This window comes from Pipistrellus kuhlii, unplaced genomic scaffold, assembly GCF_014108245.1.
Source record: "Pipistrellus kuhlii isolate mPipKuh1 unplaced genomic scaffold, mPipKuh1.p scaffold_m20_p_21, whole genome shotgun sequence".
Classification (NCBI taxonomy): domain Eukaryota; kingdom Metazoa; phylum Chordata; class Mammalia; order Chiroptera; family Vespertilionidae; genus Pipistrellus; species Pipistrellus kuhlii.
Window position 1 is genome coordinate 1,786,332 of NW_023425520.1, and position 12,507 is coordinate 1,798,838.

Here is a 12,507-nt window from a genome sequence, read left to right on the forward strand (position 1 = left end):
TTGACATTGGGATTGATTCAGTTTTCCCTGTCGATATACTGAAAAGGAGAGAACTTCTGTTTACCTTTACATTCTTTAAGGGCCTTGTTTCTTGTTCCCCTGCTTCTTGGCTTGATTTTCTCTAAGTTTCCAAGCATGTGAACCGGCTGGGTGTTTGTCCTTTGCTTAGAGCTCCAGAGAAGACTTCCCATGAGCGAGGGGCTTCTGCAGCCTCTTTGGGCTGGTGGTGAGCATAAGACAGTGTCCTTCCTTAGTGGAATGGGCCAGGACTATATCACTAAATGGTGTGATTTAAAAGATGAAAGTGCCGAAACCGGTTTGGCTCAGTGGATAGAGTGTCGGTCTGTGGACTGAAAGGTCTTAGGTTCGATTCCGGTCAAGGGCATGTACCTTGGTTGCGGGCACATCCCCAGAGAGGCAGCTGATCGATGTTTCTAACTCTTCCTTTCTGTAAAAACTCAATTAAAATATATATATATTTTTAAAAATACTAAAAGGTGAAAGTGCCTTAGGAAAATAAGCATTTCTCAGTTGCTGGGGACATAGTTATTTCTCAACTTGATAAATTTTACTCTGTCTAGCAACAAAAAGGTTCTGACATACCTTAAAATATAAATGTTTTTACATAAATAATCCATAATAAATACTAAATTAAGGCCAAATCTCAATATGAAAGCAGGGGAGTGGGGGTAAACAGAAAGATACAACATGAAGTCCTAGTGATTAGTAAAAGTGAGCCAACATTCAGTTCTGTGTCTTGCAGCAAACCTAAGACAGCTGAAATGCCACGGTCCCTCTGGGAGGTCATTGGCTGACTTGGATTGTGTAAGTGACCAAGAGCAGATCCTTTTCTGGGAACTGGATTTGAGAAAAAGACACAACTTTCCCAAAGACAATTAAGTCTGTCTCTAATATTCTGTCCTGCTTGACTCCCAGGGTCAATCATGGAAAATTGCTCTGGCTCCTACACTCCAGCCTCTGACCCCAACTCCATGGAGGATGCTGTTAGGATGAGAACTGACCCAAGACAATATTAGGAAGTAGCTTTGGTTTTTGGGTTTTGTTGTCATTTGTGTTTCTTCACTCAAACTATTGTTTTTCTTCCCTTCCCAGTGCAGCCTTTCTTATTCTTCACCCCCACAACCCCCCACCACCCCCAGCCCCAAAAGCACAATTCTAATGATTCCTTGGCCAACTGGTGTAGAACCATGTCCCAAAAGAATGGGACAATTACATGATGTACTTGCCCTGCCATCAACAGTGGTTTTCAGCACATGAGTGAAATGAGTGTTATAAGGAGCCTTAAAAATATATAATTTGGGCTGCTACATGGAAAGTGAATCTTATATGGGCAAGAGTAAAAGTAGGAAACTTATAGGCCATTGCAATTGTACAGGCAAGGGCTGATGGTGTCTTGGTAATGGTGGTGATGGGGAAGAGTGAATAAAAACTTTTTTAAAATTTTTATTTATTTTATTATTATTATTATTATTATTTTTAAAAATATATTGTATTTTATTGATTTTTTTTGCTCCCCCCTCCCATACATACCTTCCCTCCCTAGAGTTTTATGTTCATTGGTTGTACTTATATGCATGTATACAAGTCCTTCAGTTGATCTATTATCTCCCCCTGATCTCCCTACCCTACCTGCTGTAATTTGACAGTCTGCTTGTTGCTTTACTGTCTCTATATCTATCTTTTGGTTCATCAGTCTATAATGTTCTTTATTATCCATAAATGAGTGAGGTCATGTGGTGTTTCTCTTTCATTGGCTGGCTTATTTCACTCAGCATGATGTTCTCCAATTCCATCCAGGTTGCTGCAAATGATGAGAATTCCTTCTTTTTTATGGCAGCATAGTATTCCTTGAATAAAAACTTTTAAGATAATATTTTAGAGGTAGAGTTAGTAGGACTTTCTGATGGGTTAGATGCATGGTAGTGAAGAAAGGATAAAGAAGAATTAAGAATGACCCCCAGATGTTTGTTTTGGCTCCAGTAACTGGTTAGACACGGGTACTAGTGGAGCCCAAAAGTCTTCTGGGAGGAAACTGATTAAGATTTGTACCCAATTTCAGATGCTAGGGGGAGTCTTCTGGGGTAGGTATTAGACTTGCTGCTAATAAGGGCATATAAGAATGTTGGAGTCAGGAAACATGGGTTCCATTCTTGTCCTCTCTTCTATTTACTAGCTGTGAATCTTTGGGTAAGTCATTTCATTTGTCTGTGAATTATTTCTAAACCTGGGGTAAAATCTCTGTAGTGTTATTTAGGATTTAATTCTGCAAGAGTAGTGAAAAGGGGAATTATAGCTAAGGACAAACAAGCAGGCAGGAAGGGGAATGACTGTATATAGAAAATGGACCTGATTGTAAACTGATGCAGCCACTATACCAATATATAAAGATTCCCTCCAAAAATTAACGAATAGAACCACCATATAATTCAGCAACCATAATTTTTTGGTATTTCTCTGAAAACAACAACAACCATACACACACTCATTTGAATACGTATGTGCACCCCTATGTTCACTGAAACATTATACACACTAGACAAGATATGAAAGCAATAGAATAAAGAAAATGGACAGACACACAATGGGATATTACTCAGCCATAAGAAAATAATGAAACCTTGCCATTTGCAGCAACATGGATACCCCTAGAGCAGTGGTTCTCAACCATTCTAAGATCGAGACCCTTTAATACAGTTCTTCATATTGTGGTGACCCCCAACCATAAAATTATTTTTGTTGCTACTTCATAACTGTAATTTTGCTACTGTTATGAATTGTAATGTAAATATCTGTGTTTTCTGATGATGGTCTTAGGCGACCCTGCTAGCAGTTCTCAACCTGTGGGTCGTGATCTAGAGGGTATTATGCTAAATGAAATGTCATAGATAATATTTCAATGAACAAGTCTCATTAGATAAAGACAATAAAAGAATTCCATAGGAGGTTAGTCTGTTAGCAGAAAGGTGCTGATTATGATGAAAGTAAGACTTACATTGAGTGAGGCACATAGTCATTGGAGGGTCCATTGTTGTCTCTTTTAAATGCTGTAGTAAATTGGCAGTGGCTGGAATAGCTCTCACACTGGGAGGGAGATCTTTGGCCACCAGATCTAATTGTTGCCTATAGTATCCAAGAGTCTATGTTGGCTTCATGTTGCTGAGCTAAGTCACCTAAGGCATTTCTCTCTCTTTTAAAACAAAAAGGAAAAGGGCAATTGATAATTAGGATGGTTCAAAGCAGGAGGATCTTGAAGACTGCCTTTTATTTCTTTGAAGGCTTTGTGGGATTCCTCTGTCCACATGAAGGGCCTCTGTCTGTTCAGCCTTGAGAAGGGAGTGTAAATGTTGAGCCAAGACAGAAAATTAGGAATCCATTTTCTACAATATCAGCCCAAACCTAGGAATCTCCTGAGTTGCCTTTTAGTCTTGGCAATAGGAAAATTTAAAATCCCCTGGGTTCTAGCAGAATCTAATGTGAGACTGTTATCAATAACTACATATTTAACTTGAATTTTATAGAACTGATGTTTTTCTTTAGATACCCCATGTCTCTTTGTTGATAAGTCTTTAACCCTTTGTACACCATAAGCGTACATTTTTTGTGAGAATTTTCAACTGAAAATATTCAAGAACACCCGAATAGTGAGTAATATGTTTATTTTTTATAATATTTATTGCAAATTAATTTTTAAAATTTAATTCAAAATATTTTGGTGTACGCAGATCATTTCCATTTTTGAAGCGTGGTAGTTAACTGGTTAAAAACTCAAGATATAAGAATATTTTCCCCTTTTAGAGAAAAAATATGGGATTTGTAAGATTCAAGAAAGTTTCATCCTAGGAGATCAATAAGGGCTGAGGGAACCCAAATAAGTCAGTGGATTTTTAAAAATAGATGCAAGTTGAAAAGGAATTGGAGGGGATTTAGAGATAGTTATGGGTTAATTGTGAACTCCTACCATTTTTTATGGTCTTAGGAAGCGTTGGGGAGCACAAGAGAATTGGTTGGAAAGTTGTAAGGAGGACATTCTGAGAAAAGGGAAATGTGTAGAAGGCCACCTTCCCTGTTTATCAGAATTCTGACTTAGGGGAGACTCAGGGGAGTGTTGAAGGCTGGGCCCCTAATTATTCCATGACCTTTCCAAACAAGTCTGCGCAGGTGTAGACCCCAGGTGTTTACTGGAATCCTTATGCTTAATCCCTGGATGCTCTGACCTAGAGGACAATGTAAACACAGTTGTCCTCCCAAGATTACCGATTGTATCTAAAGATAAAAATCCCAATAAAAGCCTATTGAGGGAGGCAATAGAGGCTTTCTGGCTCCTTCAGCCTGGAGACCCTTAGCCTTCTCCCCCACAGTGAAACTATATGGGAGTAATCTGTTCATCTGTCATTCAGGGGCTGCTGGTCAGCCCCGGCAAGGAAGGGAAAGGTGAGGCTGGGGGGGGGGGGGGGGGGGGGGAAGGGGAGGGTTGCAAATATCTCATCTCCAATAGTTAGATCAATTTCTCTTAAAAAATTAGTTAGGAGCATAGAAAAAAATCCCCTTTTGATCTTTGAAGCAGTCCTATTGCTGAGAAAATTTAGGTTGGAATCCTTGAGAAGGATTTGCAAATTTTATGGGCTGTTGGCCTTGTAATTGCCTTTTTGAACTTTAAACATCTCTCCCTCCAATGTTCAGGCTTTTTATGATAATTATTAGCTCCTTTGAATGGTGGCTTGCCTTGGGGATCTTGAAGGGTGGATTTAGCTGATAATTGCTGTAAGTGTAGGCTTATTACTTGAGTTGCCTAAATTGAGGACTTAGGGTATATAGCTTTCTCTTTTTGTGTGTCTTTTCAGATAGTTTAGGAGAATCACTCAGCATAATTTACTAAATCATGGGTTTGCATTGTACCCAATTAGTTGTACTTTTTTTTTTTTTTAAACCTGTTGTTCAAGTTCATCTTACAGACCTTCAACAAAAGCTACATTAAAAAGCATTGAGGTGCCGAAACCGGTTTGGCTCAGTGGATAGAGCGTCGGCCTGCAGACTGAAGGGTCCTGGGTTCAATTCCGATCAAGGGTATGTACCTTGGATACGGGCACATCCCCAGTGGGGGGTATGTGGGAGGCGGCTGATCGATGATTCTCTCTCATCAATGTTTCAAACTCTCTATCACTCTCTCTTCCTCTCTGTAAAAAATCAATAAAATATATTTTTTTTAAAAAGCATTGAGGTGACATCATTGGCTTCATCTATGCCAAAATACTGTTTTAAAATTTTTCAAATCTATTACTACAAAAATTAAAAACAGTTTCAATCTGGAGAGCTCATAGGAGGAGCTCGAATGGCCAATGTCAGTTGCAAAAGCCCTTTCAGAAGAACTCTATGGTCATAACAGCCCTCCCCTGTCCCTCTTTCCTTCTATATGAGAACTTTTACTACCCTTTGTTCCCTCGGGGCCTTGCACATAACAAACCATGGCTATAGACACAAAATTGCAATTCTTTCTTTTTCTCCCAATAACTCTTTCTTAAGAAAGATTTAGCCAACTTTTTTTTTTGTTTGTTTCGAGTCAACAGAATGAAATAAAATTTGTGTTTTTTCCCTCCCTGTTAATCTGTTTGATGTCAATTTAATTATTAGACTAGCCAACAGAATGTAGGGGAAAGTTTTTCCTCCACTATAAAACAGTTTTTTTCCTCCTGAGAGGGAAATAGAGAGAGAAACATCAATGATGAGAATCACCTAGTGGCTGCCTCCTGCACACCCCCCACTGCAGACCAAACCTGTAACCTGGGCATGTGCCCTGACCAGGAATTGAACCATGTGTGACCTCTTGGTTCATAGGTTGACATTCTAATGTCTTATAGAGTGGTCTTAGCCAGGAACACAGAAGGGTCTCCTCTATATGAAGATCCAACAAGAAATCTATTACCTAAAAGAGGTCCCTAACACAATCATCCTGGCATCTGATCCCAAAATTTCAGCCTCTGGAACTCTGAAAAATAAATATTGCTTACGAGCTTCCCAGTCTATGGTATTTTGCTATAATAGTACGAAAAGACTAAGACACATGGCAGAGCCAGTTTCTGAATAGAGTTCTAAACCAGGGAGAGAAAAAGAAAAGTTGTTGGAACTAGAAAAATTTGAACGGAGTCCATAGATTGGATGCTTGTGTTGTCACAATGTTGATTTTCGGATTGGGTTATAGAGTTGTGATGCAAAAGAGTGTCCTTATTTTCAAGAGTTACACGTTAGTATTTAGGGGTAATGGGGCATATGTCAGAGTGTGTGTGTGTGTGTGTGTGTGTATCCATATACATATACATAGAGAATGAGCAGGAAGAGGAGTGTTGCGATAATGTAGTAAACAGGAATGTGAAGAGAAGAAGAAGCTGGAATTCTTTTTTTTTTTAAAAAAATATATATTTTGTTGATTTTTTACAGAAAGGAATACAGAGTAGAGAGTTAGAAACATCGATGAGAGAGAATCATAGATCAGCTGCCTCCTGCACACCTCCTACTGGGAATGTGCTCGCAACCAATGTACATGCCCTTGACCGGAATCGAACCCGGGAACTTTCAGTCCGCAGGCCGATGCTCTATCCACTGAGCCAAACCGGTTTCCGCAGAAGCTGGAATTCTTTATACTGCTCTTGCAACTTTTCTACAGATTTCATACTATTTCAAAATGTATAAACACACACACACACACACACACACACACACACACGTGATAGAAAACAAAACAAAACAAAAATTTTTACCTGGACCACAAACCTCACAGGAAAGAACAAGAACAGCAACTTAGAATCCCAAATTAAACAAGCAACTAAAAACCCAAACCTTAAATAATGGTGCTGAGATAAGTTTTGAGATAAAAAAAATTATTGTTTCCTTTTTTGTTGATTTTCACCATGAGGCAGGTCTGAGTCAGGTGCTGAATTAGACACCAAGATGAATAAGACAGAAGCCCCAGGGAAGGAGACAGAGGTGTATAAACATGACTAGGAACTCCAGCCAAGGGGATACAAGAAATCCATGCTTTAATCACCCCATCTGGTCAAAGGATAATGGCAATTACTGGTGTTAAACAAGGAGACAGAAACCAGAGACAGTTCTAATACCTTAGCAGCCAAAGTAAACAAAGCGAAACCTAAGCCTGTAAATGCCTCAAAGTTAAGAAATCAACACTTCTAAAGACTACCAATCACAACCAACCAACTAGTCTTTCCCAAATAATGCAAATGCTTAAACCACGGCCAATCTAACATTTCCTTATTTTTCTCTATAAAACTTTCCCCCCTAATTTCTTCCAACGAATTGCTCCTGCCCACTTCTGGTTTGTAGTCGTCCAATTTGAGTAGATTTTTTTGTGCAAATAAACTCCTAAAATGTTTTAGGCGCCCTAGTCTATCTTCTACCACAAGTAAAATGTTAAAAGAGAAAACCAAAGATATAAGACATCTCGGCAGAAACGAGGCATACGTTTCTATGGACCAAAAGCTGAGCAGTGAATAAAGCTCAAGGGATGGGTTCTGGGTCCGGAAACAGACTCGGTGGCCAGAGTTAAGATCCTGCCAGAAAAGCTGACTGAAGACCAGCCCTATCTGAGCTGGAGGAGCGGTGGTGGGGGAAGAAGTTGCCTAGTGCCAAGCTCAGCAGGAAGCTAGGGCTTCAGTAGGGAATGTTCCCTATCAGTGAAAGGAAGTTCGAAACAAAAGAGAACTTTGAATTGGGCAATTATATAGAAAAATGTAGGATTTTGAAGAGGGGAAATCATAAATAATTATTGTTCAAAGTGCTATAAACCCTGAGGGCAAAAAGAAAAAAGAAGACACCTACTACTAAGAAAGGCTCCATCCAGGTGGTTAATTGGGCTCAAATTAAAAAAAAAAAAAAAAAAAAAAAAAAAAGCAGAGCCTAGCAGCCATTTCTGCACAGGAGCCTCTCATAGAAACTGCCCTTCAGGGAGAAGCCTGTGCTGAACTGCCTTTGCACTGAACTACCTGCGCGCTGTTTGTACCACCTGAGCCCTTATAAAGGGTTCCTAGGATCCTATTTCAACCAATAGGATTGGAACTTTCTTCATTCAATCAGAGCTGCTCCACTCTGACCAATCAGAGTGGTTCTATCCTGGCCAATCCACCAGTGCCTTTTGGACCAATCAAACTGCGAGGATTTGGTGTCCTCATTTGCATGAGGATGGCCTAATCAGGAACCAGGAGTGGGGACTTCTGTACGTATAATAAGCCAGTTCCCCTCTGGTTCAGGGAGCGCACTTTTCCAAGAAGAGTGAGGACTGCATTTCTGGGATGAAGCTGAAATTCTGAAGACATCTCAGCAGAGCAGAGCTGCTTAACGTAACTTAACTGATCCTCCCTAGGGCTGCCTCCCAGCCTTGCTGTGTGCAGCATCACAGTTGAGCTGCTTCACGGCTGTGCATGCTGTAACACTGCTTGCGCTGAATAAAAATTTCCTTCTTCATGCACCCTACGTTGGGGAGTCCTGTTGGCATTGAATCAGAGCTGACAACAATGGGTTGACAATATTTTGCTCTGTAAACAGGTTTAATTCTTTCATAACCATATAGGCAAAAAGGACAGAGCTATAGAAAATTTAATTTATTCAAGGCTATAAGCACTCCTAAGTGGTTTGGTCACCAGGCTATTATTTAAAAGACCCTAAGGTTTCTCAATACCCAACCTATGTCACAAGGTATGATTGCTTACAGAAACTGAAAAGGATTCCAGATCAGAAAGTGAAGAGGGCTGAGGGCAAAGCCCAAGGTGCTGAACACAAAACTCAGGATGATCACGGGGCATGTGCACAAAAAGGACCTTGTACAAAAGGGCCAAGTGCAGCAGGAGAATAACTATGCGTGCCTGAGAGAATTTAATCACTCTGTGTCACAGCATACATACATACAGAAGGCCCCTTCCTAGTCAGGGAGAAGGTGCCATTAGACTCTAGAGCATGAGCTCACCCTTCTCCAGTCCTTCATCAAAGAATAAAATTTCTGCTCCACTTTATCAAACTCAGTTTCATTCTATCGGTGAGAAAGGCACTTGGTTTGGGTTCCAGTTTCAGAAGGATCAGCAACAGTTGTTCAGCCTCTGCTTTTCAGCATCAGGGATTCTCCTTGAAGCAGTAGTGGAGATTCTAGCGTGTCTCCCCTTTCACTGGGCATGAAAATATCTTGGGTTCTGTTAAGTATTTTGAATAGGAATACAAATTGGTAATTACCACTTTGTTTTTGCACCTTCAACATCTCTAAAATTTGAAGGCTTTCCAGCATTGCTGTTGGCCAGCAGGTGTTTGTGAGTTGGTTTCCATGACAGATAGCACCAAAGCCTGAAGAAGGAGGGTCAGAGGAATGAAGGAAACCCTGAAGACAATTTAAGAAATTTTGCATCACCCATGTTCTGATTGACTCACAGAACAATGTGATGGGAAACAACATGGACGCTATTGTCTGAATTGAAAAGGGCAAAGACATTCTAGACACAATTTACCCATTGACTTTTATGCATCTACAGAGTAATCTATAATAATAAAAGGGTAATATGCTAATTAGACCAGACAACCTCACTAACTTCCAGACGTCCTTCTGGATGACCATCTGGATGAAGCTGGGGCTTTGAGGGCTGAGGCCTGATGCACGAAATTCATGCAAGTATATAATAAAAAATTGACATCTATGTCCAAAGAACACTTTTTGATGAGTGTAAAATAAAGTTATATGTGATAACAAAACATTATGGCAAGATTTAATTGGAAGTTTTCTTTTCCTTAAGTGGTACACAGAGCAGCACTGCAGCCTTCAATCAGTGACATCACCTAGATTTCATAAAATGTAACATATTGCTTTTATTTATCTCATAGCTTCCAACGAGGTATTGGTTTTGTAACACTATCTTCCATACCCCCAATATCAATCTAGGGCAGAAAGAGACCTCAAATTACTAATCAAAGATCTGTTTCTGCCCTAGCCAGTTTGGCTCTATGGATAGAGTGTTGGCCTACAGACTGAAGAATTCTGGGTTTGATTCTAGTCAAGGGCATGTACCTTGGTTGCGAGCACATCCTTAGTAGGAGGTGTGCCGGAGGCAGCTGATCAATGTTTCTCTTTCACTGATGTTTCTCTCTATTCTCCCTTCCTCTCTGTAAAAAAATCAATAAAACACCTTTAAAAATAAATAAATAAATAAATAAATAAATAAATAAATAACAAAAAAGCAAGCAAGCAAGAAAGATGGCATAAATAAGTGAACGAGTGATAAAACAGAGGTTAGTGCTGCTTGACCCTTAGGCCAGGGGACAGATATGTAGTTCCCCTTCCTGTGTGCTGAAATTCAGATGTGGTGCTAGTGAGGCAGCTTTGCCTCCGTGAAAAACAAAAGCAAAGAGTGACAATGATGGAGCAATAAGATGGAAGGAACCTGGGTCCCTGGATGACTTTATGGAGAGAGTCACTCTACTAGGACTGTAGACTGCTCATCTGTGGACTTCTATGTAAGAGATAAATTAAAGTCTATCTTGTTTCAGCTCCAGAATTGTGATCTCTTTGTTACAGGAGCTTAACCTGTGCACAAATTAGTGCCATGACTAAAAAAAGAACTTGAGGGATTTAAAAAAATATATATTTTATTGATTTTCCACAGCGAGGAAAAGAGAGGGATAGAGAGCTAGAAACGTCTATGAGAGAGAAACATTGACCAGCTGCCTCCTGCACACCCCCTACCGGGGATGTGCCCGCAACCGATATATGCCCTTGACTAGAATCGAGTCTGGGACCTTTCAGTCCACAAACCGACTATCTATCCACTGAGCCAAACCGGATTCGGCAGAACTTGAGTTTTTAATAGAAGTCCCATAGGAGATGGGAACTTTTAGCATGGATCTGTGATTGCCAGTAAGATCAGGAACAAATACTAGCTTGAATCTAAACAGAGGAAACAATCAGGAAAATCCATACAGAGAGACATTCTGCAAAGCAATTGGTCTGGATTGTTAAGCCTAAAGGATCATTACAAGTAAATGCAATATGTGTTCCCTGATTGCACCCAAATATGAATATATTCATATACAGGGTGGGGCAAAAATAGGTTTACAGTTGCTTGTATGGAAAATAATACAATAAGGAATAAATAGTAATACAAGAATATACTCTGTTTCATGTACTCACAAATGTAAATCTGCTTTTGCACCACCCTGTATATAAAACATTTTGATACATCTAAAAAATTAGAATATGAAATGAATATTGGATAATAAAACAGTGTCAGTGTAACATTTCTTGAGTATTGCAGTTGCATTGTGGTTATTACAAGAATGTGGGAAACATATACTTAACAATTTAAGGGTAAAGTGTTTAATGCCTGCTATTTATTTCCAAATGGTTCAGAAAACTAATAATAATAGTAGTAATAACACTTTTTACATATGGCAAAATATTAACGATTCACAAATCTAGCTGGTCTTAGCCTTTGTACTATTCTTATAATATATCTGTAGATTTAAAGTTTTCGAAAATATTGGGAAATAACTGTAATAGGAAATAAATATATTTTAGACTTTAAGGTAGGAAAATATTCTTAAATTGATTAGTATATGAAAAGATGGATATACTTAACTAAATTAAAATTAAAGAATTTTGTTCATAAAAAAACCCTAATTCTGTTTATTCTATTTATTGTTAATTTTAACCACCTGACTCTCCTCATTAGAAATGCAGATTCCACGAAGGTAAAATGTATGTTTTGCTCACTGGCTTATTCCTAGTGTCTACAATAGAATTAACGAATCACAGATGCTCAATAAATATAGAGTGACTTCATTACTGAAGGAATAAAGGAATGAATTATATAATTAAATTCTAATATTAGTTAGTCATCTTTTTAACCAAAGTATAAGGCCTTGGGGCTCAGTGGGCTTGGTAAAAATTTGGTTTTGACCGATAATTCCAGAACTAACTTAATTATGTCTGGTGCTCTCATTAATTAACTCCAGAACAATGAGCACAGGCAAGTCATATAAATTCACTAAGCCATGGCTTCCTTATTGTTAAAACTAGAGAAAATAATAGTAACTACTTCCTGGGGTGAATAGTAAGTGAAACCATAGACAAAGTGTTGGATTCATACCAGTGTTCGGCTGATGTGAGCTGCTGGGTGTATGAGGCCCTTCCCATCTCTCCATAAGCATCCATAATGCTCCCACTTTTATGTCTTACGCTCATCACTGTGAACTTCTTTGACCTGAATATTCATGCTCTCATGTATAGGCTTTTGCATATGCAACTCCCATGTCATAGAATTCCCTTCTCTATTTAATTGCTACAATTGTGCCTGTTTTATTTCAGACACCTCTCCCTGGGGAACCTCCACTTTCCATCCCCAGTGTTAGTGTCGCTAATGTACAAACCTTCCTGTGTGCTGGATGGCCAGGAGCTGGATGGCCAGATATTATGGAATGAGGTTCGAGGGTTGTTAAGTGAAT